The sequence below is a fragment of the Sphaeramia orbicularis genome, chromosome 20 (genome assembly GCF_902148855.1).
Source record: "Sphaeramia orbicularis chromosome 20, fSphaOr1.1, whole genome shotgun sequence".
Classification (NCBI taxonomy): Eukaryota; Metazoa; Chordata; class Actinopteri; order Kurtiformes; family Apogonidae; genus Sphaeramia; species Sphaeramia orbicularis.
In genome coordinates this window covers 19,948,691-19,972,961 of record NC_043976.1, presented here as the reverse complement: position 1 = coordinate 19,972,961, position 24,271 = coordinate 19,948,691, and positions in this window count along the sequence as shown.

Genomic DNA, 24,271 nt, shown 5'->3' with positions numbered 1-24,271 from the left:
GCTTCAACTCTTCTGGGAAAGCTTTCCACAAGGTTTAGGAGTGTGCTCATGGGAATTTCTTACCATTCCTCCAGAAGCACATTTGTGAGATAACACACTAATGTTGGATGAAAAGGCCTGGTTCTCAGTGTCTGCTCTAATTCATCCCAAAGGTTCTATCGAGTTGAGGTCAGGATTTTGTGCAGGCCAGTCAAGTTAATCCACACTAAACTCTCTCATCCACGCTTTGAGCACTGGTGCACAGTCATGTTGGAACAGGAAGGGGTCATCCCCAAACTGTTCCAACTAAGTCGGGAGTATGGAATTGGCCAAAATCTCTTGCTTTAGCATACCAAAAGATTTTGGACAAATGGTCAACAATTCCCATAAACACACTCCTAAACCTTGTGGAAAACTTCCCCAGAAGAGTTGAAGCTGTTATAACTGAAAAGGGTGGACCAATGTCATATTAAACCCTATGGATTAAGAATGGTCACTTAATCCATAAAGACCCAGTGCTATTTTTGTGGCAGTTCCCAAATAATTTTTTTCTCTAGATTTACCCTTTCTTAATGATTAATTTACTGATCATGTAGATGTTCATTAAAGCTCAGAGTAAAGGTAAGGGTTCAAAATCAGAGAAAACTCAAGAAAAAGGGACTTTTTTGGCAAAGATATCAGTAACTGGACATAAAAATAAGTGTCTCCATCCACTGTCATTGATCCAACTCCATGGGTTTTAGTGGTGAATCAATGTTGTAGAAGGTGACAGTGTTTCCATGGTAACTACGGAGCCTCTGAAAGTCCAAATAGGTCACATCTGATGACCATGAAAAGATGACAAACTGCATTTTACACCAAATATTTACATGTTTTGGTAAGATTAGTGGATTAGAAGTTATTAAACATTTCAGATCAGTACATGGTTTTGGTCACCGGTGGAGGTTTGGGTCTTTATGGGTTAAGTTCATATGCACTCAGGTGAGCAAATACTTCTGGCAATATAGTGTATCACCTTGGCCTATACACAGTATAATGATGCAGTGAGTGGTACGATTAAATTATTCTGTAGATGTATTTGATTATTAGTTTGATTGTTTTGGAGTTGTTTGTTGATGTTGGTGTAGTCCATTTTGCACACTTTTGTTGCTGAAGAAACTCTGACCTCTACAAAGAAATCTGTGTATAGGATGTTAGTTGATGTAGGGAATGGAGAAAGAAAGACCAAGTTGCAATTTTTTTTAAGATGCATAACAATCTGTTCTCACATTGGGATGAAAAAAGCTCAATGTTAATACATGTACATTGATTTACCCATGTTACACATAAATATTGTCTCATGTTACTGTTAGTGACTGAACACTGATTAAGGTCACATTAGTAGTGGTCATTAAGTATGAGCACCTGCTGAGTGTGTGTGTGTGTAGGACAGTGTGAATAGAACAGAGTGAGTTGAGTGCAGTAACATGTGGAGCCGTATATGCTGCTGTCCTCTTCATCCTTGTGTGTGTATGACTGACAGGTGTCACTCCTGTCATAGGCTGTTGTGGGTGAGATGTGCTGGGACATGGGGAGATGAAGGGGAGGGATGGTGAGGGAGTCTGTCATTTCATTCAGGCTTTTCTCTTTTTGACACGCATCCTCACCCCCGTATTGTCTATCAGCATCAGCAGATGACTGACAAAGAAACTGCTCAGCTGCAGACAGGTCCACATCAGGAGTGTGTGTGTCTTTGTACTGTATATGCTCAGTGCGAACCATAAAATAATGCAATGCCACCACTTTGCTCGATCAGCATATCCTCCCAGTGATTATTAGACTGCAGTGTTAGCATACCACACAGTCTGACTGAGCCTGCTGCCTCTTCATCGCCCTCTCCCCTTTACACTCTCTAACTTGACTCTGGCCATCAAATTCTGACTGCTTTCCAAAAACTTGATTTCACAAATGGAAAAACAGCATCTGCTTTCCTACAGCTTCACATATGGCGACCATAGCTGCTCATATGAACTGAAGCAGGTAAGCAGGGTAGGGGGGCTGGACCCTGGAGACCCTGAACAGAGGGCCTGGCCCTTGAGACTCTGATAGGCCATGGTGTCCCAGGCCAGATGAACCTGCATATGAAATGAGGCCACAGAGAGAACTGAGAGCCACGAACATGACAAGTTTAGGAGTTAGAAATGGTTTTCTCATAGTGGCACAGATTTTTAGATGTTACCTCAAGATAATATCAAAACATAGAATATGTCTGTATTGAATCACGATTATTATTATGGTATTTTAAACAGTTTTAAACTATTCTAAGCAGAAGGGCATAATAGTACTTATTACTTTTGCCATTGACATAAATTGTTCTTGTATGGTCTGAGCTGAAACAATATGCTGACATCTGGTGTCAAATACCGTCCAAATGGAATCACATTAATAGATAAATACCCTTGTTATCTTTGAATATGTCAACCTTTTCACCTGTAAACTATGGCGCTCAGCTGAATGAAGACAGATCCTGATGGAAAAATGTCATCGCCATGAACATTAATTTGTCAAAATATTTAACATAGTTGCATTAAGTGTGACAAAATCCTTCTAGTGTATATTGTTTAAAATAGAATTTTTGTTTCACATACAGAAAAAAATGCTTGGATTTCATTTGTGCAAAAACATGTGACGCAGGCAGGGAATGTTGTTTTTGACTCCCGCATTGCAACATGTGATAGCATGTGGTCAAATGTGATTACATGTGGGCCACATGGGCTTCAGATGAGATTTGCAACTGCTTAACACTATGAAAAAGCTCTAAAATGACATGAATTTCACATGTAAAAACCACACACTTGTTCTTCTTTGTAAGGGCAGTTCAATTTCTGTCCATTTTAATGGCCTTAATTCCTATAAATACTGTTTATTTAATGACTTGTAAAATCAGTGGTGTGAACAAAAATCGAGGTTAAAACTGAGGTTATCAAAAGAAAGCATTTCATATGCACATTATCAGTAGGTGGTACATACTTGTGAGGTTAGTTAATGTCCGATTATCTCTCAGCTGTGCTGCTGCGTCCTCAACTACAGCTCTTTGTGGACTTGTTCGTAGACTGTCCCCCTCTCCTCTCCCTTCCTCCCCTCTCTTTGATTGCTCTCCTGGCGGTGTTATCGGTGATCACAGCGTGACAGACCCTCCTTAGGGAGCCAGGAGCACCATTTACAGCTCTTTTGGTGTCAGTGCCTCCTGTCGGCTCTAATTTCCACCTCACCGCTGTACCTCCCGCACTTGTTCGTACTCGGGATGCATACCTCTATAATAAACTATGCAGAAGGGGAGAGGTTTCAAACTGAGTCTTGGCAGAATAGGCCAATATTAAAACTTTTATTCACTCCCTTCTTTCTTTTTAACAAGCACAAATACACGTGCTCACACACAAACAAATTAGAAATCATTTTGTTAAATCATTACCAATATCAGCCTGTGGGCAACCCTGAGTAGAAATGTGTAATGATTGCTAATTGCCTTGTTAGTATGAAAACAAAGCAGGGTTTTTTTCTGTGCTGAAGGGCTAAATTACCAGGAAACAAACAAGTGGAGGGGAACATGTGAATAAGGATGTTTTTACATGAGCATCTGTGGATACAGCTGCCGCTCGCTCTGACCATCCTGCCTTCTCCTCTCTGTTTCTCTCAAGCTCAAACAAACAAATCCAAACAAGACAGCAGCCTCATGTGCCTGTTTTGGGCAAGTGTTATAATCTGCAGACCCCGCTGTGACACCAGTTCATGTGTTTTCTTTTCCATTTTTTTTAGTTTATGAGCTCAAGTTTGTTATTGTTCAGGTCTAAAAATCTGAAATGGAACTAAAGCTACAGCTTCATGGCGAGATGGTTACAAATTCCACCCATATGCTGGAGAGAATGCACACTTCCCTTACATATCTGTTACACCATCTCTCCCTTTTGTCTCCAGAAAAATCTGTTTACCTCTGCAGTCACCTGCTACTGTGGGAGCCAGAATGAGATTCAGGGGCCTTTTGTCCCAATCAACTTTTGCTATCAAGCTAAATGCTCCCTGGAGACGGGGCTTATTACATGACACAATCCTCACAGTAGATAAATGGCTGCTCATGTCATGAGACAGACCCCACTTGTGGGAGGGGTGGACGGGGGCAACGAGACGGACAGCTTGGGACCCAAGAGATGAAAGGAGCCCACAGGCTTATTGACGTTTTAATCAAAAATAGTTAGTCCAGAATCAGTCTGTTTGCGGGCACGAATGCAGGAAGGCTTTTCATTGGTGCCCATGCAGAATATGCAAGGATTGAAATGCAGACCTTGCTGACATACAATTTACCTGCTGTCAGTCTGTATGGCCCGTTTCATCATGAGTGCTTGTTGTGATGCCCCTTCCATGACAGACATACACCCCCTTTTTCCCTCAGTTTTTTCAGCATGGACTCGATGTTAAAAAGAAATGTGAGTTTGGGTGATGAGTCCAGGTTGAAATGGGTCAGAGGTCACTTCTGTTAGCGAGTTATCAGGCATTAGATAGAGCCCGTCAACACCATGTCACAGACTCTGAGGACAGTGGGTCTGATTTGTGTTGGATTGGACTGGGGAAGAGTGAGCAGGCACTTGAAAAAAATGATAATTGTGTAGATGTGAAACAGGACACAGGTGTTCTCTGTTATTGGGCTGATTAGACCTGTGTGGGGACTTCATGTACCAGTAATAATGTTGGAAATTGTCTCAATCTAACAAGTGCAACATGCTATTCTGTTTCCGTATGCAGTCCTATATGCGCTCTATAGTACGTTTGTTTTTGTTAGTGTGTTATTTACTGCCTAGGTGTTTAAATATCCTGTATTATGAATATGGATGGGCATTTTAATTACTTTTGAAGTGAAAAAATCAAGCCCGTTTAAGTCGATTAGTCATGATGTTGTTAACATGTGTCCTCCAGCCAACCAAAATTACAATAATAATCTTACCTTGTATATGTCCTATACTGCCTGTACATATTCTTATATGTTGTAAATATTTCTCATCTGTAGTATAGAGTTAGGTTTTTGTATATTTCAGTACTTTTTAGTAGTACTTTTGTACAATATGTATATTTGATATTTTATCCTGTAGATTTGCACATTGTCTACATTTTTAAAAAATATTTTGTGTGATTAAGTGTTTTTTTTTTGCTGCTAAACAGAACAAAGCTACTAAACAGGTTTTAATTTTTCCTGACAGTGACAATAAAGATCTATTCTATTCTATTCTATTCTATTCTATTCTATTCTATTCTATTCTATTCTATTCTATTCTATTCTATTCTATTCTATTCATAAAAATAGTAAATCACCAGGCAAAGAGTGAGTGAACCACAAGTACACACTTTATACAGTTTTTCAGACAGGCAGATACAGTGCCATAAACATTACCTCCACATCTCTATAAAGTAAAACATAAATCAAACCAGCAAAAAAAAAAAAGAAGGTGGCTATGGTTACCGCTTTTACCAACTGATGAACTGATTAATTGTACACATCCCTAATTAAGCAGGAATTATACACTTCTTGTGGTATGAGTTTTTAGTCATTTCAGATTTTTACTGTTTGTACTTTTCATCTACAACACATTAATAAAGACAGCGTATATAGCAGAAGTGCAGTAATTGTAATTTAGATTTTTAAGTCTGCATAACACTAACACTGTTCATGGTATGGTCATAAAACCTGACTGCAAAATGACTTTTATATTTTCTCTAAAACTGCACCAGGTTACATAACAGAGTTTCTCATACAAATAAAATCCAACTCAATGAATTGCAGTACATCCCACTTTATCTAACATTGTAAAGCTATGTCAACTGTGTAGCGGTAGCAGATGAGCGATTACTCAGGGCTCAACTCAGCAGCCTGGCACCACTGCTGCAGAGATGTGACGTTCATTTCACTTGGCATGTCACCTAATAATGTTTGTTCTTTGTGTCTTCTTCACTCTCTCCGTGTAGAACTTCGGTGCTGATGATGTTTCTGTGTGGCCGTGAGGTTACTGCCTGTGTTGCTATGTGTATGATGTGAACCATGATTTGGCTTGGACCGATCAGACAGTCACTTGTTATCACCAGTTAAACTAATGCTGCATTCCAGGCAACCTGTAACTCGTGTTTTTCCAAACTTCTACCAGTGAAAATGCACTGGAAGGGCAGTCAAACCTGTGACTTCCCACCCGTGAACTTGTGCTAAATCGATGTACTCCCAGTTCCGAGCTCTGGCATCACATCGTGTGTGAAACAACAATGGCGGCCCCTATGGATGTGGTGTTTATGCTGAATTGTTTATTAAAACAAGGTATTGCTCTAACGTCATTTATCTGCACATGTTCTGCATAATCTGCGGCTACTCTAGTTTTAGCTAGTTTTCAGTCCATTGAGGATGAGAATAAATTAATACCAAATACGTATCCAAATATACAAATAACATAAAAAGTATAACAGTTTCTCTTACGTTATGCGCCATTTTTACTCCGCTGTTTCCTTACCTGAACATAAACCCTGTATAGTCGCCATGCTGGTTTGTTTACATCTAACTACCACAATTTTTTATGCTCAGGCAGTTTGGCGTGACTTGCCTGGAACGTTACAAAGTCAGGAGTCGTGGTTTGAAGTCGTGACTTACGTGCTCAAAAACCTGCCTGGACCGCAGTATAAAAACCAGCTGATTCCAGACACCAGAATAATCTCATATATAGCTTCAACTAATTTATTTTTTTACTTCCAGTGTGAAGTCCCTATATAGCATTTAAATATGTGCCGCCTTTGCTTTCTGCATCTGTGCCATATAGAGGTGTCAAAATAACAAAAAATAAGTGAATAAAAATAAAACACAATATAAACAAAAGAGCATAATATTTTTCTCTTTCACACAATATATATTGTCATATTGCACAGCCCTAGGAGACACATACATTGTCTGCAAAAACCCACTCAGTCCTGGAGGTGGAGGTGGAGAATACGTTCATCTTACAGACTCCATGTTTTAAAGTAGCTACACCGCCACTTCTGCTAATACTTGTTAATGTGGTATAGATATGTGTGTCATAACTGTTGAAATAAATCAATAAAACAAATTTATTTTTGATAGACTTCATGTTTTCTTAACTTAGTCCTTGTCCGCACTAGAATGGATATTGTTCTAAACTGGTATTTTTGTGTAGAATTTCTTCCAAATTCTGTCCACATGGAACTCATTTTACCAAATATTTCACACTAGGTGCAAAAATCACTACAAATGCTTGGATTCCTGCCATTAAAAACAGGTACATACTGTATATAGTAGGTTAATTCTCCTGTCAGTGTCTCTGAAGGTCAGAGCTGATGAGGATCTGGAGTTGGTCCTGAGTGCCTTCAATGGCAGCTCACTGCTTCTAATGTGTGCTATATGCTAGTGCTAATAACAGGTACTGTGTGTGTATTAGGATGGGTAAAATACAGTCATCTTAGAGTTAGGGATAATAAAGTGAGTTAATACTTTTTTTTTTTAAGTGTGCATGTATTCATCTATCACCTGTGTCCATGCTGACCAGTGTTGTGCAAGTTACTTCTAAACTAATACATTACAGATTGCTAGTTATTTAAATGTAACCCCCCCCCCCCCCCACACACACACACACACACACACACACACATACACATGTTCAAACAGGGGGTGCAGCACTGAGGATGAATCCACAATAGATAAAGAATTCTACTTACAGTCATGGAAAAAATTATTAGACCATGAAAAGTCAACAACAATGGTTATGCAATCAAGTACTATTCCTGTGTGTATCATGTGACTAAAACAGACAGAAAAGAAAACATGGAATGCCTAAAAGCACTGTTTTTGTCGGTACAATGCCATAGCTATTGATGTAAGAACTTAAGTGATTTTGGTTATTATCAAGAAAACCATGGAAAATGGCTAGATATCAGCTCTGAAATTAAACTGTTATGTACTATTTTTGTTGTTATCATTATATTTGTCCAAACAAATGTACCTTTAGTTGTATCAGGCATTAAAATGAACAAGAAATTGAAGAAAACAAGGGTGGTTCAATAATTTTTTTCTCAACTGTAGTCTTAGAAACATTAGCTTACCTTGTCATTTCTCATCACAGGGATCACGTTAACTAGCTTCTTGAAAGCAGAGTTAGAGTTAGTAATGAGCATTTGTCCATGTGGCCAGTGTACTGTCTTCTGCTGTCTTCACCCATTGGCTGAACACCAACAGGAAATAGAACTTTCTAGCTGCATTTTTGATTCTGTAAGGTCTTGTGGTCTTGCTGTTATTTTGTTTTTTTGTATTTGTTTGATTACATTATGGGCAAAAAGTGTAGTGTAACACAAGCACTATTGAACATGTACAGAGTAAAATATTACTGAAAATGGATTAGTAATGCCTTACACCACTGTGTTACAGCAAAAAGTAATCTGTTACTGTAATGCATTACTTTTGTAACATGTTACTCCCAACACAGCAAACTACTGCATGGAGTGCATGACCTTTACAGCTGCATGTCTTATATTTGATGTTTCCAGTGCATGTTCAGTATAAAACAAAGCAGGAATGCATGTATTTGAATGTGATGCCATTGGACAACATTGGTAAACATTTCATTTCACTTCATTTAAGTGATCTAAAATATTGTTTACATGTGGCTAAGAAGCACCAGACATAGAGAAAAATGTTAATCTTGTAAAATATCAGTATTAATGTGTCCAGGGCACAATTTGTGTTGCTGATATGTATCGTGTAGCATTCATTGTTTTGTTTTTCTTTCAAAGTGTTCATCCTTAAGAGCAAACTTGAACAGTAGCATATTTACATGACAGATTTTACAAAATATGAAATATGCAGGATGATGACAATTGTGACGTTAGCTATATTTCTCTTAGGATGATGGAAATATATGTATAATTCAGTAAAGTGTATTTTTACTCTGTATACTGTATCACAGTATGAAATATGAATCATAACATTGTAGTGTTGACCGAGCAGATCCCCCTTTGTGGCTGGCTGTGCAGGATAGGTTACCTCAGCTTACCTCTGTCACATTCTATTTCTCCCTGAGGACTTGAATATTTAGAGAATGTTATAGACTGAGAAACTCAAACATTAGTATCTGCATTAAATTATTCATTTTACATGCTTTAATGTGACTCAGAGAATGCTTTGAACAATTTTCCACCTTAAGAACTAAACGGCTAATTGTTAAACACACTCCACTGGGTTTTAAAGATGTTGTCACAGACTTTTCATCAAACATTAACGTGTGGTACCAGTGATTTCATGCAGTTTTCTCTTAACATCTCCCTTTTAATGATACACTGAAAAAAAAAAAACATTAAAACTAATCATAAATTACAAAACGATGATTGGAGGAGGGAGAAAGGGTTATGCTCCCCGACCGGTCATAAGTTGATCATCTTAAGCTCTAAGCTGCAGGTAGGCAACGACAGCTGCTTAATTTGGTTTTGTCACCGGGGTGACTTAATCCTGTAACGGGCCCCAGTGACAGCGGCCTCACAGACGGCTGAGAGACAGAACAGCACTCTGGTTGCCCGTTTACAGATGCAGCAATAGAAACCAAGGTCACTTTAATTAACTGCCAAATTACAATTTAAACGATAATACTAATCACTCACTTTTGCCGTGATGTAGTAAGAAGCTAGTGGCTGTCACGTTAATTTAAGGCTGCGGGGGAAAATGGACATTTCCACCTCTGCCTCACAGTAGGCTCTCTGTCTGGGCTGTATTCATCTGCTCTGTGTGCTGCCACTTTTGCAGATCAAGTACGGGGTGACCTAACTGTTTCATACCGCTTTTCCTTACTTTACTCTCCATCACAACATTGCCTGCTAGTGTCAGTTTCTCTAATTCCCTCCTCCTCCTTCATTTCCTCTTCTCTCTCTCTCTCTCTCTCTCTCTCTCTCTCTAAAGGATTTCAATTAGATGCGACTGATGCCTTTCTCTGTTTCTGTTCCCTGTACTTAGGCTGAAGAGACAAAAGGGCCTCATTGTCACAGATTGTCTCTGTTAAGTACCTGGAATTGAAATGAATGACACAGAAATCCATAGGAACTCTCAAACCTAATAATAAATCCTTTGTTATTGATGTAGATAAATATAAACTGGCCATTAAAGATTATTTTTGACACATTAATCTAAGGTTGTGGGTATTTATCTGAATGTCTGGCAGTTATTATAATGACCACAAATGAAAATATATTCTTTTAGTGCATCACGAGAACCTCTATATGACTTTGATTCCTGAAGTCATAACCTTTTTTAGTGCTGGGCTCTTGTCATGGAGCCTACTTGGATGCTGTAGAGACTAGGTAAGCTCCAGACCATGGGATATTTATTCAAGCCAACCTCCACCCCATTACAGTTACTGCCCATCTGCCACTGCTGCCACTCGGAGTCCTCCTAAAGGTTACTCATTTACATACAGAGGGTGGAGTGGGGGGGCAGGCGTCCACTAATAACAGAGCTTCAATCAATCAATGATTCATGATTAGTCCCGTGTAAAATCTCAGCAGTTGGTTAAAAGTCCGCCTCGTGCCACTTTTCCGATGAGGCATTGGAATGGCACAAAAACTCACTGAAAACAACTCAATGGAAAAAATAATAATTTTTCAGATAAATTATGACGGGGGGCCTGAAATTGATTTATTGTTGTGATCGTTAGCCATATGGCACAGACCGTTTCCCCCCTCCTAACATTCAAAAATGTGCGATTACAGGGCCAGGTCAGTGCAACCTTTACCTTTGCACAAATGAATCTCAGTCAAATCAGAGAGGAAGGACATTGAAGACATAGGCTTTCCTATAATCCCTTAAATCTATATTTGTAATAAAACAGCAAAGATGTTAATTAAACTCCATCTCAAGAGCTTTACATCTTTTCAGTATGTATATATTTTTTCTTTTTAATTCTAGAAACAAAAAGCACCTTTTTTTTTTTTTTTTTTTAAGTTGTTTTAAATGTTGAAATGCTCAGTTTTTCTTCACCATTGTAAAGACCCATTTGTGTTGACTTAAAGATTCATTTAAAGGCAAAGTATGTAACACTTTCCATAACAATACACCAACACTTAGAATAATAATCTCTCTCAATCATCACTTCTGAACTTCTGTCAGTATGTGGTGATGGACTCACCAGTGGAGACTCCACAATCTGCCTGTATTTTATATTTCCCTCTTTTTTTTTTTTTTGCTGTGTTTTCAGTGTTGCTATGCAGTGATTATGAAAATTAAGCAATGCTGGTTTTACGACTGTCTCCTCTGTATACTTCAGGGGCAAATCTGCCTGTGAGACAAAATTCAGGACAATCATATGACTTTGAACCTATTGTCCTACAACAGACACAGCACAAATGAGGAACGCTTGTTTGTATGATTACACAATATTACACAAAACCGGTCCATAATAAAGTAAACACAGAACTTACTTAAACAGAATATAATGATAATACACTGACATATGGATTTATTTCCAGTTCAATCATTTAACCACAATCAGTGTTTATGAGTACAGCCCATAACATTGAATTAATTCAAGTAATTAACGTTTTGACTTCTGAAAATTGTGAACAATTTCTAAATAACAGCCATGAGATGATGCTGAAGCCTCCAGACACAACATGTACGCTCCTTTTGTTGAAATATTTTTGGCAAGAGGAAAGATTAGACAACCATCTTCATGTTTCCCTTCTAACTGGAGGGATCAATGGAACAACCTTACATGATACTTTATTAATGGAAATCCAGAAATGTACCCTCTTGAGTCCATACCACTCCTTCATATTGTGCAAGCAATTATACCAAAAGTTAAAGCTTGAGCAAGAAATATCCTGTTTATAATTATTTGCATGTGACCTGCCAACATTTACATTATCATCTCTGTCTCATAGTAATTGCCTGGTCTGCCGATTGGCTCAGGGCAGTGTTGTATTAGATTCTAATCTCCAACACTGTTTCCTGACACAAACTTGATGTGTCACAGTGATTGGCATGGAGGAGATGACATGACAGAGCTGGTTTTGGGGGACTGACAGATAGTTGGCAGGTTAAGGCTCCCCTGTTGGGTTCTGCGCTGCCTCAGGACAGTCACCTGTCAACTCAGGTGAAGGCTCGTCATAGCTGATGACTGGGAGCAGCAGAGTGGATATAATGGGATGAGCAGACTGACACAGACGTAGCGCAGGACTCCCTTTGTCTGTGGGCGAAAGAAGAGATCTTGATTTAGTCAAGTGTGCCGCTATGCTGAATAAAGAGCGTAGGAGTTTCACTGCTGTTAGAGTTTATGTGGGATACACACCCAAAAGTGTTGCACAACACTTAATCTAACAGCCATATAGTTGCTGTGGTAGACATCTCTTTGATTTGTATCAGTACAGTTAAAATATTTACCTTTAGAATATAGTATTTGAGTCACTTTAGGTCAACTTACATCAGTTCTGCAAATTTGCATCTGTTTAAAAAACTCTGGTAGTTGTTTTCTTTGGCCTCAGTAGGTCTTTGTACAACACTGTTGCCCATAAAGCTGGAATGAGATATTTTTACCTCTTCTTATAAAACGACGCTGACATTGTGATTTATATTTCATAAAGTGTAACTGGGACCTGGTTTGTAATTATTGACCCTGGTTAAAGGTGATGTGTATAAATAGGAATAGGAACAGTGTATCTGTCCCTAAATGTCACACTGAGCTTAGGAAAATGGTGTTTCCGTATGCTGCTCCTTTCACTTGGTATCAGTTGAAAAATGACCTTTAACTTAGGGCACTGATCTCATTATGTACATTAAGGTAATGTTAAAAAAAAGCCACATTTAATTGTAGATATTTTATCTTCATACTCATACTGTATTTATTTTTTGTCTGAGTTTGTTATTAATATATGTTGAATTACGTTTGATGTTTTATGATTCTGTAATGAATTTTTTGCTATAGTTGATATATCTGGTCGCAGCCGAGTCAGAACACTTTGTAAAATTGATCCTTAGTGAATCTTCTCCTGGGTAAATAATACTTAACTATTTTGCATATATGAACATGAGGAAGAGGATCTCATTGTTCGTCCTTTCACCTGTCCTTCCTCTTTATACTCCATGAAGAGCCTCTGTAGTGTGCACAGCCCCCTCAGAGCTCATCAAGACAACATTAAGACCATCAACTGGCAAAACAAAGGTCAGGGCCTGTGTACTTTTCGAGCATTTATGTGCATGTCTGTGGTTTTCACGGGCTAGGGGTCTGGAGGCATCGGGGTGTGTCGATCCGATCCCTGTTGCTGTTTTGTTCAGTTTCCTCAAAAGAACGTCCTGCCAAGCACTGAGGGAGCATGTGTCCATCAAAGTCAGCCTGATATGAGGCGTGAGGGCTGAGGCCTGCTCAAGAGATGGAAGGGTGGGACTGACTCATACAGAAGCTCAGGAATCAGCACGTCAATCTCAGCACAGCACACTGCCACAGTGAATCAACACATACTCACTCCAAAGAAACTTTGAACAACTGGATCACATTTAGATACAATATGGACAAATAAGAATGTAGGAACTACTGTATGTGTAGTTTCTGTATTCAAGTGACTGTTGTTTATTAAGGCAAATTGAATTTAATGTAACTTGTATTATCTACAGATCAACACAACATCTACATATGTCAGTATCGGTATCATTAAATTCTAGAAAACACAGAATAGAATACATTAAATAGTAAAAAGTTTCAATCATTTACTCTTTTTTTACAGTATTCAGAAGGAGATTGTAAAGAAGAAAAATAGTGAAAAGTAAAATGATTTTCTTTTTGTTGAACTGAGACCTTATTGGATTCTTGAGTAGAGAATAGTTGATGAGAACCATCATAGGAGCACTGGAATTTTTTCTCATACAGACAAATACACCAGCTAGTGCTTATCTTTCTCCGGGCCACATATTCTGTAGTACCAGGCCTCTATATCTCTCTGTCATATCATCTGCTCAGTCCCCGAGGCCCCGAGCGTCCATCAGTAAGGCCTGTCAGTTATGAGGTCCGATCTGTATTCATAACTTCTGTCAAAGCAGCATCACCCAGTCTGTCCTCCGAGCATCTGTGAAGAGCAGCAGGACCAGCAGCGGTGTTCACTAACCTGGATATAATCACAATAACCTGCTCAGACTATGTGGCTTCATGGTCAGATACAGAAATAAACTGACTGATGATCTAAATGTTGTATCCTCCAAGGCAGTGAGTCATACTGCCCCTATAACTCTAGATCTAACCTCAGACCCTCTGAGGGGTGGGTCCTTTAGTAGTATGAATTATGGATTCACCGCTGTAAGGTATAACTTGGAAGAACTGAAATGTGTACTGCCAGTAGTGGAAACAGTCGTGAATTTACATGGATTTTTTTTTTATTTTTTATTTTTATGAATTAATTTAGTTTAAGTATCCTGGTTATGATTTGTTTTTTGAAGTGTCCTGTTTTTGTGTTTGCACATGTAAACGTCATATCCTGTTTTTTGGAGAAATCTGGTTATGCTAGATCAAGTTGTTTGAAAGAAACCAGATTATTACCAGATGTTTACATTTTAGCGTTTGACTGACTTAGTAGTATGCATTCTACTATTAACTGAGTAAATGTCTATTCCATACTCGCAGCAAGAACAGAAAAGTAAGTTCACATGAACAGTTTAATAGTGAATCCAGAGCAAATACATTAGGAGGGATTAAACATAGTAGTAACAGGCATTAACAGAGCTACACAATAGAAAACTGTTACCTACAATACTTACACAGTCAACTTTGTATTTGTGAAAGCAGTCGTGTGCAGCAAAAACTATATTCAGGTTAATCTAGAATATTAATGACCATCAAATGAATTGGTTATAACGAAGTTCAGTCTTTGTTTATGTATTCAGCGCGTTCTCATGTGCGCAAACACACAGAGCCATTAAGAGTTGTCCTACTTTGCCCCTGCTATCAGGCACGGGTAAAAACTAGGGGAAATGTACTATTTGAGACCAAACAAGAGTAATGTAAACAAATTATTTCATTGCTATTTGACTATTTATCTTCGGCACAACATAGAAACAGAAATGACAGAATATGTACTTTACTGGGGAGTATAAATGGGAAAAGCATCTAAATTCTGACATATTGTATTCAACACAAATAAAAAAGGCAACAGGAGCAGGTCAGGTCACTGTAGAAAATGTTTAATGTCACTTTCCTCTCTTACTTTTGGTAGTAAGGTGGATAAGACAAATCTGAACATGAGGTTTGTTAAGTGTACAATAGGCCAATCCTACTTTTTAATAATCAGCCAAATTAAGATATTTTAAGGTTAAACTAACGGTTACAAGACTGTCAGATTATATGGCTGGTGTGTGTCGTAAACCTCACCAGTGCCAACTGATGTTGTGTGGATTTGTTGCTGGTATTATTTGGGCTGTCATTGTTTATGATATTCTGTTCATGTTTTCTTATATTCCTCAATTAATAGGTCTTATTTATTTTATTTTATTGTAATTTCTTCCTTTCTTTCTCTTCTGCCCAGTTTACTCAGTTCTTGTTCTAGATATTGTTACCATTATAATTATCACCATGGTTGTTATTGTTATCTGTGTTGATATTTCCTTTTGAGGGTCTTCGCCACCTTCTTCTTCCTTTTTCTCCCCCCTCCTTTTTCTCCTTCTCTCCTCCCTCTTTTTTTCTCCTTCCCCCTGTTCTTTCATGTCAGGTCCGGCATCGAAATGTGGTTCAACGAAACTCAAAATAAAGACAGTAGAATGTCAAGGGGAGTCTCATATACTTGATGAAGTTTCCTTTGGCAAAGCAAATTTATTCAGCACAAAAAGGCAGCCAGACTACCATTCTGCTGTTATGATGCTGGACAAGACAAAAAGAAAAAAAAAACTTTACCAGTTCCCTTTTCTGGTTAGGATTAAACCCAGGATACTGGTGTGCATGTAAACACAATCACTATGAATTTTCTGGTATACATTTTAATATAATATTTGCAGGTGCTATCTGTAATCAATAGCAGAAATTAAAATGTGGATATTTGGGGGACTTTTTAAAGCTTTCTTCCCAAGAGCCTCAGCCAAAATGATAACATGCACAGCAGTAACTAAAAACAGCAGTAATCAAAGCTAATTGTGTGTTAATTACAGCAGAGGCCCTGAATCATGTTGTGAAAAGTCTTTTTTTAGCCAGTTTTATTCTTGTACAGGCTTGTATCTCTTCATATGCTGCTGCAGGTGATTTCTTTCTACTTCCACAGCGTTCAGGGAAAAACCTAACATCTGCAGTGGAATAATGAGATATGTTTTGGCACAAATATTTTTTTAATGTCAGCAGTAGCCCCTTGGAAGGTTTGCTTCCAGTGGCGGTGTTCACATGAAGGGGCTGTCCACATTTTACCTAACCCTCTGAGGGAAAAACCTCTCATTAATTAACAAGACCTTCAACGTTTAACACAGCAAAACTTTGCAAATTCAGAACTTCAAAACAAAATAATTTGTAGCAGAGAGGTCAGCAGTGGTAGCCTTAAGGCTGAGCCGAGTATTTATTTGGTGTTTTATTTAGCAGGCTGTTTTTTTGTTTTTTTTTTTCTCCTGATCGCCAGTCCAACTAGGGGCATCTTAATTCTCTAAATGACTTTTTAAGTAGTGCCTCTGCTCTGCATGACCCCACTGAGTGACAGGCCATTCTAATCCTTTCTCACAAGGGAAAACAGGCTTTATTGCAGCCTCTGGTCAGTTTGTTTTGCCCCAGCCCACAACATACGGCATTTAACACACTCATAATTAAGTAGCTAAAGCCAAAATGCTCTGCCCAGACTGAGGGCATCGACTGGCGCTGATTGACAGATGAGCAGAGGGGTAGCTGAAGTACTGCTACCATTCTAAACTAGTTTTTTAATGGAGTCATAAAAGATTATTACAGCAGCTGATATCATTAAAAAGAACTTTGGATGTATTATACAGGTTGTTTAGTGTAAATGTAAAGGAAAATACAAAAAGACTGAACACTAACCTGTCTGTTTTTATCAAACACAGAAACAATAGTGTGTTTAATAGATCTGTGTACTCAAACATGAAATTACATGCAATATTAGGGAGTCTTGACAGTGTCCCTGCATGCCGTTTATCGTAGTCTTTTCTAGCCAACTGGGTGAAGGATATTCTGCCTGTTTCCCCACCCAAACTCTTGGTCCCATCTGCTCAGAGAAAGGCACAACATTTGTCAAAGTAGACTGGATAATGGCTTTGGCATCCTTATTATAATCTCAGCATAATCTTCATTTGTCCACTTTTGGCATCGGGACACTTCTGGGTTTGGGAAATCGGTCAGGACTCTTAAGTGTCCTCGTTTCATTTTCATTAGCTCAAATCTAGGCATGAAAGCTCATTTAATTCTAATTTAAAACATGATGGTTCTGTGTTTTTTAGATGCAGACAGAGAGCTGAGTTTCACTGTGATTAGCCTGACTAATATTCCTCAAATTAAAATGGTTGTAGAAATAAAACCTCATCAATCTGTGAGTCTGATTATGCTTAATATTTCGATGTTGTGTAGGCTGACCAAGGCCGCATTCGGACTAATTTCAGACGTTTAGTGTAGCATTATGAATGAAGCAGTAGATTTAAACTTAGTTTGTAAATCCCTAGATTTGTTGTCAGTATCCATAGAGCCACTAAAATATTTTTGAAATGACAGAATAATCATAACTACAATGAAAAACAGCAAAAAAAGAAGCTAAAGAAAGGGCTAAATCAGAATTATTTCCCCACTTTGTGTTTAAAGACTGTAGAGGGACAAACTTCATATCATGTCTCTCCATTCTCCATTAAGGTTGTGGCTCTCAGTTGACTACTGCTCCCCCTGTATGTGGGTCACACACATCGTTCCCAGCTGTGCAGCCCAGTCAGCTGTGCCTTTTTCCATGCCCGCCAACATCTGCTCCACAAAAACAATATCCAGCTTTTAGCACTCAAATGGAGGTTACACCATATGCCAGCAAGCCACTTAGTTTCTGCCAGGGGAGCTGGGACCTGGCCGCACTCGTTGAGGTAACAATGAAGGAGAGCGGCACTGGGATGTGAAGGAGAGCTCATCTTTTTTATTTTTTTGTTCTTTCTACGCTTTACCTGTGGCTGTATTTTTTTTCTTTTCTTTATCTCAATTCTTGCATTTAATCTGAGGATTTTATTTTTTGTACTAACCACTTTTGTCTTGTTTTATCAACTGCTGTGTCTCCTCAGTCAGGCCATCAGTGTGTGCCAGCCTACATCTGCTCAAGGTGCTTTGGCAGCATCACCTTTTGAATATTAATGCACCACCTAAATAACAGTTTGCCTGCAAGGTCTACCACAAGGTCTGGTGAAGTAGGTCTGCTGGTGCATGTACACACTCTAATCTTGGACAATTATACATTTTAACACTGATTGCTTTTGTTTTTGCACTTAACAGACAAGAAAAGGACATTTTGCAACCAGAATCCACTACTCCTAATACTTCCCTTACCTCATATTTTAAACAACTGAAAGACTGATGACGTGAAGTGCAATTTAGCCATTTAAGACCAATTAAGAGTGCAGATCTGGACAGTATGAGCTGAAGTGCTGCTCACTATGCTGAGAGGTGATAATGGATTTTTAATTAAATATGGGAACCAAAGGTCCCAAAATGGAGCTTACAGCTAACCAAGCAGTAGCCATTTGGTGACTATACAGACAAGGCCTATTATTGTCTCCCTGGCCTTGAGTCTTTTCACTTTCTGCTCTACCACAAATGTTTCTGATCACCACAAGCTTCTCCTAGAACAGCAAAAGTGTGTATGTGGAACAGCATGTCAGCTTACCCAGGCGAAATGTTGGATAAATGATGGAGTGTGAAGTCACCGTTAACGAAACAACACCTTCAAATAATTTCTTGACATTATATTCATATTAACATCTGGAGATTATTGTTATGCCATCAGATAAATCAGTGTTGTTTTCACATAGAAGCTGACACTATACAGTGATGTGCTGGCGATTACCTTATTTGTTTTGCATGTGAGCTCTTGTCCTTGTTCAGTCTTGGGTGGGAGAGGGGAGTGGAAGACAGTCAAAGCCCAGCGCTCAGGGGGTGGATCCACCGAGTCGCTCTGGGACAGCGGGTCGGGGCTGCCTTCTGCAGGTCACGGTTTCACTTGTGGGTATTAATTTGGGAGGGACCAACACACAGCAGCTGTGTATGTCGTGTGTAGTCTCCAGTTTGTGTCTGTTTGTGTGATGACCATGGTGAAGAACTGTTGGAGGAGCTGGTGAGCAGTTAGAAATCACCTTGACAGGGCCTGTACTGTATATCATGCTAGAAGCTGATGCCATTCATGAATGCTGATTAGAGCCTACAGGGAGTTTAATTACTTTTTCTTAAAATGCTGTCAGTGTTTGTGGTTTGATTCTCACAGGAGCAGTTTGTTTACCAGAGTAGGCAGAAGAGTCTTTTTTTAAAAAAAGAAAAATTTGTCTTTTTGGCCAGAAAACTACTACTTATCTAGTTACCAGCTGGTTAAGCTTAAAATGATAACAACACCACTTACACTCTAACCAAAAGGCTATGCTGGCAACAACAATGTATTTTTACTGTTAATAGATAATTTTGTCAGCCTGATAGCAACATACTGTGACTTATTTTCCAAGTTGTTTATACCCACCTCAAGCTTGTATTTATTTAATCGGATTGCTATTTTTTGTCCAAATTCACACATTTGTCACATTTATTTGATCAAATCACATCCGTTTCAGAGCTACTGCTTGTGTCGTAGAAATGCCAGCGCTTTTGGCAACGGCAACAGATTTCTGTCAGCGTCTATCTTTGAACACCTCCCACATCATGTTCTGAGGAAGTGATTCCTTTCTGCTGCCAAAGAGGTTCAGTCCAACAACAAATGGCACTGGATAGGGGGCTGCAGCAGAATGGGGAGGGGTCTTTCATACACTGACATTCTAGTCAAGTAATGAAACTAGCTGAAGTCATATTTGCTTTACAGAATGTAAAGAATTGAAGCATCGATGAGTAGTAGTTGTGTTGCTCTGTTCCATGTTTGCACTTCCTTGGACAGTCAGAGGAGGGCAGTGCTTAAGTGGAAACAAAGCAGAAGCTGTCAGGATATAATCAGTGTTGTGTGTTTGTCTGCACACACTAAGGTGTCGCGTGTGCACCCTTGTTTATATTGTGTTAGCTGTGTGGGTCTTTCACAGGTCAATAAGAATGCGTGGTCTAATATTATCTGCTGTGTGTAGCATGCTGTTGGGTGTCTGTGTTGTGCTATACATTACAGTAAGTAACACGGACAAACTAGCACAGAAATTATGCTAATGATGACAATGATTATGGTAATTTGACTTTACTAGTCCAGTGCAATGATGTTGAGCTTACATGATTATTAATAGGATCACAACATGTTACATCACATGATGGCTAAGACATGCTTGGGGTCTTAATATGAATGTCTAGAAATGCAACTTGCACCAACATCACAGACTAGCTTTAGAATTTTTATTAACGTTCATATTTTCATACCTCAGAAGATTTTAGCCCAGCAGCTTCATAGAGATTTAGAAATAGAGTAATTGGATAGGTTTCTGTGTTAGACTCTTGTTTAAATCTTTCCCTACCTTAATCCTTGATGAAATTAGATCTTGACATTGTGTCTCTGTCACATTTAAGGTGAAGAGTAAGATGTTTCCTCCGCTCCAGCTGTGACATCTTTCAGAGACAACTTCTAAGGCCATTGCATGTCTGCTGAGAATGAGAGTGAGACCTCAACAAATATGTTCAGTCAGTAACCACATCTGGGTGTGATGCATCATGAAGACCTGTCAAAAAACTCTGATCATGATCAGTATGAAAAGTGTAGACAAGGATGTAATATTGAACGTCCAGATGGTTTCCAAGCAGAGACAGACGTGCGGTGGCTTGGCGTTATCTTTAATTCATATCTGCTCAGCCGTTCCCTGCATTGTTAGGCCGTGTCTCTGGGCACTGGGAGATGTGCAACTAATTTAATATGGGGGAACAAACAAACTAAGTTTAGTCAGTGTCATTTTGGCTGGCACTCTGGCTAATTTGTGTGAACAGTATTGTGTATGATACAGTGCAACATGGTGAATGCTTTCTCTTAGAATTGGAAATGACTTTTTGGGGTGTGTTGCCAAAAGCTTGATGATGATGCTCAGAAGCCCAGTATGGTTCACGCCTCACTGCTTTAAAGCAACTGCTAAGCTCTTTTTAATGATGTGACATAAACCATTATTGTGGTTGACTTGGTCTCATATACCTGTAACTTTTTAAAAATTATTTTTAATTTATTGTTTGTAGCTACATTAACAGTTAATAGACCTGTAAATGTGATTTCAAGAATCAAATGTTTTGATTATTTTATCTGAATTTGACAGATCTGGGGCTGGAAATGGTTGCCAACTACAGCTGGCAGTCTGTACATTTTATGACTTAACAGAAAGGGCTATAAAATTGAGGAAGAAGAGCAGAATGTTCACAACGCACAGGCACTCTGGTAAAGGAGCCAGAGTCAAGTACCACTTTTATTTTAATGGTTCAAACCATATGAGTCTGAGTGGCAGATGTGTGTGTTTGTGTGGCACTTTGACTGGCTGGAGGTCAAAGTCCTGGCAACAATAAAGCATAGGTCAGCCTGTAAATACATATGTGCAAGTGCAAAAAGAAATTAATCTCATTTGCAGATGAAATTCTTCTCATAATGGAACTATTCAATATTTTATCAGTGAGATGCATTAATACAGTGTCTTGATTGAGTTTAGTCATTTCTCTGACATATACAATTTATTGTAAATATTGATCAGATGTTGAGATGATGAACCTTTCCCTTGGAGGATAGTTGGCTTCCAAAATTCAAGGCATCTGCTTTTCAGAAGCAAGTGACAAATGTATGTTAATGTGTTGGCAGAATTTAAAAAGTGAAATGAGGCAGCCCATCTTCTCAGATCAGTCATGTGTCACAAAGCCAGAGTCTCAGTCCTTTCCTCTCTTCTCCATGGGGCTGGGATGACCTCAATAATTAAGGGACAATTTTAAAATGCATTTCTAATTTTCTACCAGACTGAAAAGCTTTATTATGGAATAGCTGACAAAAACCCTCCCCTTGAATGGGGGTGACTCCTGGGCTTCCACTAAACTGGTCATGAATGCACAAACCATCTGTTTTTCTGGCCGTTTGTCAGTGTGAGCGTGGCGGAGGCAGCTGTCGGAGTGGCCCCGGTTTGAATGATGGAGCACACAACCTTTGTTTCGCTCGGCAGTGGCTTTGTGAGCTCTGGCTCGTCCCGCTCATGCTGCCCTGCTCCGAAATAAGGCGGGAGATGGTCTCTGTTGTCGGCCCACCAGTTACCACCAAGTTGCCAGAAAGACAGTCAGAATGACAGGAGATAGACTTGGAGGGAACTTGAGGAAATTGAGTGAAGGAAGAAAATGAATGAGAGGAAAAGAAAAATGAGGAATGGACAGAAGGGATGTGATGAGAGTTAAAAAAGAAGGGAAGGTGTGCGGCCGGTGAGCGCATTGTGTTGGTGAATGAGGATCTGGGGCATTGTGTGCCGGCCAATCTGTAGCTCAGTGGGTGAGGTTGTCAGGAGCCAGAGCCAAGGATGAGGGCCAGAGGGCCAGAAGAGAGAGGTGAGAGCAGCCAGCAGGGCTGAGGTACTGCAGAAGAGTGGAAGCATGGAAAAAGGCAGAAAGAGGTTGGATGCGCACAGAGAATAAATATCGTCTGTTAGCAATGAAAAGAGTACAGCAATGTTGGGCATTCTGGAGAATTAATTTGATGTCCAATATCTGGAGAAATTCTGGCACATGACGAAAAATATAATGAGAAAACTACAGCACATTTACAGTGAAATGTCGTTTCCTGTCTATAAAATCCATGTGGCCCTCCACACAGCTTTTAGAGGATAATTTTAATTCTTCTCATGCATCGCTCTCCCCATGTGTTGATTTGTTTATTAAGATAATCCCATTGGGCAACCCCCCACTCCCTGCCATGATAGGATTTTACTTTTATTTAATATTGACAATGACTGTTCTCCCTTGTTTGGGTCACACTGGCCAGCGTGACCTAATTGCATACATTTCCCTCGCTGATGCGCTTGACCGGAACAGAGAGACTGTGATTTTAGGGTACAGGGTCAGCATGTGTGTGGGGGGGTGGAGGGAGTGGTGGAGTTGCAGTCTGTGTGGCTCTTGTTAGTCTACACCATCTATGTCGGCAATGCAAATGGTTTGTGCAGAAGTAGATGTTAGAAATCATTAAACTCTGTTACACACTTCTAGTTAGCAGCAGTGCCGAATTTTGTTTTTGCACAGTTTTTTTTGCAGAGTTTTTGCAGAGTTTTTTTCTTTAATTAATTTATTATTTAAAGTCTTTCACTGTTTTAAGCTCAATTTTGTTATATGTCAAATAATTTTGGTACTTTATCTGGATTTTATTGATTCTAGTTTTTATTTATATGGCATAAATTTACCGTACAGTGCACTATAATGATTAACAGATCACTAAGCATTTACTCTACTAATCTGAATTTTAGAATTTTAATGTAACTAAATGTAATTTGTAGGGCTTATTGCATCTGTTTACCTTTTACGGGCCCAGCAGTATAGGCTGGTAGAGCTTATGGTGGTAAAGCAGAGCTTAGCAGAAAGCAGTTGTGTTCTCTCACACGGCAGTCTGAGCATGGCGTTTTTCTGTAGCCCCGGGGCAGGCAGGCACCCAGCGCTAGCACTGCCCGTGCCCAGCCCCTCCCCATCTGTGTGTCACGAGTCAGATCTCGTTAAGGATGACGGCTCTCTGATGTGGACAAATTGTCACTAAGGGGGAACCTGGAGTCTGAGAGACACAGCTTTGGCTACTTCAAGGGGAGAAAGTGTAAGGGAAATGCATGTTCAGAGGACAGCCCTGGAGAAAGCAGAGGCATGGTGAGGGGTTATTCTGAACCCTGCTCCTCCCTATGAGGGTGGGGGTATTGTCTGGGGTTTCATCTGGCTTCATAGTTGTTATATATGTGTCTGTTTGGATGCACACAGGAATCAGGGGATGTGGTAACGTTTAGCAGAGGAAGACGAACCATACACAAATGTCATGATGATGAGTCTGTCCTTTGTGGACATGCTGATGTCTCAGTCTTTTTAAGCACCCATGTGAGCATTCCTTTCAAAATAGGTGCTTGAATTGGATCAGGTGCAGATTCTCATTTCAATTGTAT